The 6,363-nt window shown below is 38.7% G+C and overlaps 1 non-coding gene across 1 annotated transcript; it reads right to left on the reverse strand.

The window, feature by feature from the left end:
- Positions 1-512: 512 nt before the first annotated feature.
- On the reverse strand, positions 513-660 carry LOC123925320. Its single transcript, XR_006814944.1, has one exon. It is a non-coding gene; the product is annotated as a U4 spliceosomal RNA (small nuclear RNA).
- Positions 661-6,363: the final 5,703 nt, after the last annotated feature.

Consider the following 6,363-nt stretch of genomic DNA (forward strand, 5'->3'; position numbering starts at 1 on the left):
ATGTCTGCATGATAAATTCCTAAAAGTGGAACTGCTACATCAAATATGTGCATTTGTAATTTTAATAGATATTGCCAAATTGCCTCTATATGAGTTGTTCCAATTTGCATTCTCACCAGCAACATATAAGAGTTCATCTCTTCTCCACTGCTTTGCCAAAAAAGTTGTGTCCAAATTTTCAAAACATTGCCAACTGCATAAATTCAAGAGTATATTTTAATTTTCATTTTTCTTATTATGAAAATGATTGAGGGTATTTCCTATATTTAAGAACCATTTGTATTTCCTTTCTGTGAATTATTTATTCACTTCTTTTGCCTTTTATATCAATTTTTTATTGCTTATAGGAATTCATTAATAAGTAAATTAATATATAACTTTCTGGAAGTTACTATTTGTTTTTTGACTTTGCTTATGGTGTTTTTGCTTTGCAGAAAATTTAACATAAAAGTAGCCAAAGATAATCAGTTGTTTAAAAATTGTTTTTAAGTTTTATAAAGTATAATAGTTATACAGGTCTCTGTTATTCTGAAGTTGTAAAAAAAAAATCTGTTTTCTCACTAATACTTCATGGTTTTCTTTGTCCTTTAAGTTTTCAATTAGCAATAATCGTGCCTCGGATAAACCTCATTGGCTACGATACTGCCACTGCGCAAAGCTTTGTCCTTTAAGTTTAATTCTAATTTTTTTTTAAAGTTTTAAAGGTATTTGGAAGTTTTCTGGAAACAAAGTTGCCCTGGGTAGAGAATTAGCTTAGACCAGGAAAATAAGTAATTGAGAGTGAGAAATTCTCACTCATCTGAGGATGTTCTTTTATCCTAAAAGAGTAGAGTGATCGTAAAAACTTCTCAAGTGGAAGGTAGTTGCCAGGATTTCAACACTCCAAAATACTAGAAGCAATTTCACTTCTCTAATTTACTCCAGCAGTGTATTAAATATAACTTAGGTAAAGACGGGTCTTTCCTTATATTAGCTTAGAGGCAGACACAAAGAAGTCTGACTAGGGGTTAAGTATGGAATCGAACAACAGAAAGTTAAAGACCCTTAAAATATTGTGAGGCCTGGACAAGAATTTTGAAGACAAACGACATAGTAGCATTTTATTTATTTATTTATTTATTTATTTATTTATTTATTTAAGACATTTGTCGTGGGCGGTGGTGAGAGAGTAAGGGCAAGAGCAGAAACATGTCAGGAGAGGGAGGGGGATGGAGAGAAACCCAAGGAGACTGCCTGCTGATAAATAATGACTTTAAAATAGCCCTTGAATTTATGTTTTGTCATCAATTGGGTTCAGTCAGGCCAGGTTTTGCTGCCAAATGAGTTTGTAAAAAAATTTGTTTCCATAGATCTTGGATATCAGCCCTTTGTCTGTAGTGTCATTTGCAAATATCGTCTCTCATTTCGTGGGTTGCCTCTTTGTTTCGTTGACTATTTCTAGTCTGTTCCACTGGTCTATGTGTCAGGCAATGTGATGCCCCCAGTTTTGCTTTTCTTTGTCAACATTTCCCAAAGATACAGATGTAGTGAAAATAAGGGCCATTATACTCTTTGGAAAATGACTACAAGAGTAGAAAAGAAGAATTATGTTTCAAATAGGTCTTTACTTATAGTCTCACTTGATGGAATACCATGAACAAAATTCCTCCCGTCTAATGTGTTTGTATATGTACCATGCTCAGACAAAACCAAAAGTCATTTTTCTCCATATATTTCAGTTTCCTGATCACTTCTATTGTGGCTGGATGGTGGTGCCTTTTCTGGGGAGGAGCTGGTTTGGAGAAAGGTGATCAGTTCTGCTTTGTGTATGCTGAATTTTCCTGTGGGATAAACTAATGGGAAGTTACCTAGGACGTGGTCAGCAGAGTTTTGGTAAGTGGGAAAGAAGTCAGCGCCAGAGAATAGATTTGGGCATTATCTCATTACTCCTGGTTTCTACGCCAGGGATTTAGCTGTGACTATTAGGGATAGATCTACAGACCCAGAATTTCTCTTCTTTACTCTGATCTATAAGAGTAAAGAAGAGAAATTCTGGGTCTGTGTCTTAAAGAGACAAATGTATCTTCTATACAAATTGGGAAGCTATTTTTTTTTAAACAATTTCCTGATGGGGGTGCCCATAAACAATGCACTAACCTTTCCAACTGACTGGAACGACTGCTCAGATCAGTTAACAAGCAGCAGAAAATGGCTAGAATGGAAAAGTGGCAGATGGGGCCTAACTCTGCTGCTCTTAATTTGAGATTAAAGAGTTTAAACTTTCTCTCCAAGGAATCTCAGTGATTCACCCTTCCACACTGGAGAGGTGACATGGGTGGCAAGTTATGGTCTCAAGTGGTCGTCATAAAACAGGCTTCATTTCTTGTCTTCCTATATTTTACCAATGGGAGAAGGTTGAAATGTTGTGGGCTTAATGCACATAAGGACTTGGAATTATAGTGAGGGTGGTCAGGTCAAATTTCAGAATTTAAGTCTGTTATTGTTTAGCATGAACTGCCATGTTGTTGTTCTCCAGCTCAGGGGAAGCTGCCACATCCACATCTTTCTGTCTCAGAATTTAAGTGAAAGATAGGAAAGAAGTTTCCAGAATCTCTCTCCATTCCCATTTTATGCTACTGTAGCACTCATTTCATATGTTACAGAGTTAAAAATCTTGCTTTATTTTCTTCGAATCATGGAGCTATTTTATCTCCTACAGGACTTCTGCTTGTTGCTCCCCGCCCCCTGCCCCGCCCAGTTCTTACTCATGACTGGCACTTTCTCCTTCTTCAAGTTTCAGACTATATGCTACCTTCCTCCCTGATCACCAGCTGCAAGTTCATCTCCCTTTCTCCCTTCTCAGCAGTCTGTCCATTTGTCTACTTCTTTTGTATATTTTCCTTACTCAGTTTTTAATTTCACAAGGTAATAACTCATGCCTGGGTTCACTATCCCTTTCTAACAACAACAACAATAATAATCATAGATATTTCTAATGCATTCTCGTTTGAACCATCAATTATACCAAGGAGTGGTATTAACATATCTCCTTGACAAATGAGAAATTTGAGGCCCAGGAAGTTCAAGTAAGTAACCCAGGGCCACACAGCGAGGAAGTTCAGAACTGCACTCCATCCCAGGATTTCTGATGGACAAGCCATTGCTGCTTTCATTGCCATGAGTGCAACATCACAATGCCACCTTTCAAAGGAGGGACGTTGCTCTCAAATAAGCCACCCTCTTGTGAAGGCCCCACTTGATCATCTTTCCCTTTAAGACCGTTTCTTTTATAGCCCCCCTGAAATCTTAGAACTCCATAGAGGGATGATTTTGTTTTCCCTGTAAAAGGGAAATAGCCACTGCTTTCAGAACTGATTAGGAGTGATGTCTTTCCCTGGGGACACAATCAGCCCTGGAAAGGAGATTCTGATGATGTCTCGGTTTCTTTCTCCTGCTTTGCCCTGGAGGAGGTGAATGGCTTTCAGCCTTACTTTTTTTTTTTTTTTTCAAAAGATTTTATCTATTTACTTGACAGAGAGAGATCACAAGTAGACAGAGAGGCAGGCAGAGAGAGAGAGAGGGAAGCAGGCTCGCCGCTGAGCAGAGAGCCCGATGCGGGACTCGATCCCAGGACCCCGAGATCATGACCTGAGCCGAAGGCAGCGGCTTAACCCACTGAGCCACCCAGGCGCCCCTCAGCCTTACTTTTTAATGACTGTGTAAGGGAAAAAGAATGAGCTGCTGCCAGAGAAGAGGTTGGTCGTATTGGAAATGGTAATGGGCGTGCAAGGTTATAAGCCATGTGTCATTGGCAGGTCGCTGAGTTCGGACTCCTTTCCCTATACATGGTAATTATTTCAAGAAGCTAACTAATTGCCAATTTCTCCCTTTAAATTACATCTCTTCCTGTCATTAAGCAACTGTAAAACAGATACATAAGTAAGGGTGCCAACTCTGTATTTACTTGCACCACCGCTTCCCTTAATATTTACTTCCAAACTAGGCAGGAGGAGGCCACCGGGACAAATCAGAATTTCAGAGAGCACTGACAGCCCTCTGATTAGAATAAGATGAAATTTAAATTGCTCTGGGTAAGACTCATCCTCCTCCTCACTCCCCAGAACTATCTTACACTTATTTTAAATTAAAAAAACCACTTTTGATGTCTTTATTTTGTTTTCATGCCACAATCTCCCGTACCTCCCCCCCATTCTGATAAATTCCTCCTTGGTTACTATGATGGTATAGGGGAAACACTTTCAATGCTGTCATCTCAGTTTGCTCTCTGAACAAAGAGAATAACACAGAGGAGTAGAAAATCCCTTCAAGGACACCATGGTAGTTCTACTGTATCAAGAACAACTCAAAGCTCACTGTTGTGCAAACATATCATTGTATTTTGCAAGGTCATGTTGAAGCAGAGATTTAATTTCTAGCCTCAACAAAACCTTCTGTACATACAAGCCAGAAGATCCAGCAAATGACCCTTCACTTAATGAAATAGGAGGAGAAATTCTAATCTATATTTTTCTATATTTAGCAGATCTATAATTAATATACTGAAAAATAGACATTAAAATGTACATGAGCTTCTATATAGTATAAAAAAAGATGCAGAGCAAAAAGACTAGAAATGTGGGAAGTTATTGATACTGGTTGTTACTGGATGGTGGGCCAACAGGAGGTTTGTTTTACTCTCATTTGTTATGTAATTAGCATGTGTTACTTTCAAAATGGAAAATTACAAAAAGAGTTAGAGGAAACACCCTAGTGTAGTGTATACAACACTTAAAATAAACAAAAGTGATGGAAAAAGCACACTGGACAATAGTTATGTAGCAAAACCAGGAACTTTGTACTATAAACTGAAAGAAAAAGCGTCTAAATAATTTGGTTCACCTAAGCACCAAGTTTACCAGCACAGTGTTCTTAAAGGTATACATGAAAATGATACAAACACTTCAGTGGACATCTATGTATGGCATATGCTTTGTTATTTATGGTTAGTTTTACCATTCTATTTCATGAGTATCTTTTTAAAAAAATTTATCACACTTACTGTTTAAAAGCCTTATTGAAGTATAATTTAAAATATTTACCCATTTTAAGTGTATGAATTAATTTTTAATAAATTTATAGAGTTGAACAGCCACCACTAAGCTATAATTTTTCCTTTTTTTCATTTCATTTCCATTTTTTCACTTCAGCTCATTTTATTTTTTAAAAATGACAATTCCAGTATAGTTAACACGCAATTTTATATTAATTTCAAGTGTACAATATAGTGACTCAACACTTCCATATATTACTCAGTGCTCATCAAGATAAGGCTACTCTTAATCCCCTTCATCTATTTCATCCTTCCCCCACCCACCTCCCCTCTAATAATCACCAGTTTGTTCTCTGTAGTTAAAAGTCCGTTTTTTTATTTGTCTCTTTTTGTTCCTGATCCTTTGTTTCTTAAATTCTACATATGAGTAAACCATATGGTATTTATCTTCTTCTCAATGTCTTATTTTGCTTAGCATTTTGTAAAAAGATTTTATTTTTTTATCAGATAGAGATCACAAACAGGCAGAGAGGCAGGCAGAGAGAGAGGGAGAAGCAGGCTCCCTGCTGAGTGGAGAGCCCATTGCGGGACTCGATTCCAGGACCCTGAGATCATGACCTGAGCTGAAGGCAGAGGCTTTAAGCCACTGAGCCACCCAGATGCCCCTTGCTTAGCATTTATACTCTAACTCCATCCATGTCATTGTAAATGGCAAGATTTCATTCTTTTTTTTTTAATATTTTATTTATTTGACAGAAAGAAATCACAACTAGGCAGAGAGGCAGGCAGAGAGGGAGGAGGAAGCAGGCTCCCCGTGGAGCAGAGAGCCCAATGCGGGGCTCCATCCCAGAACCCTGGGGTCATGACCTGAGCCGAAGGCAGAGGCTTTAACCCACTGAGCCACTCAGGCGCCCCTCATTCCTTTTTTTTTTTTTTTTTCCATTTTATTTATTTTTTCAGCGTAACAGTATTCATTCTTTTTGCACAACACCCAGTGCTCCATGCAAAACGTGCCCTCCCCATTACCCACCACCTGTTCCCCCAACCTCCCACCCCTGACCCTTCAAAACCCTCAGGTTGCCCCAACCTCCCACCCCTGACCCTTCAAAACCCTCAGGTTGTTTTTCAGAGTCATAGTCTCTTATGGTTCGCCTCCCCTCCCCAATGTCCATAGCCCTCTCCCCCTCTCCCAATCCCACATCCCTTCAGCAACCCCCAGTTTGTTTTGTGAGATTAAGAGTCATTTATGGTTTGTCTCCCTCCCAATCCCATCTTGTTTCATTTATTCTTCTCCTATCCCCCTACCCCCCCATGTTGCTTCTCCATGTCCTCAT

Source organism: Meles meles, chromosome 14 (assembly GCF_922984935.1).
Source record: "Meles meles chromosome 14, mMelMel3.1 paternal haplotype, whole genome shotgun sequence".
NCBI lineage: Eukaryota > Metazoa > Chordata > Mammalia > Carnivora > Mustelidae > Meles > Meles meles.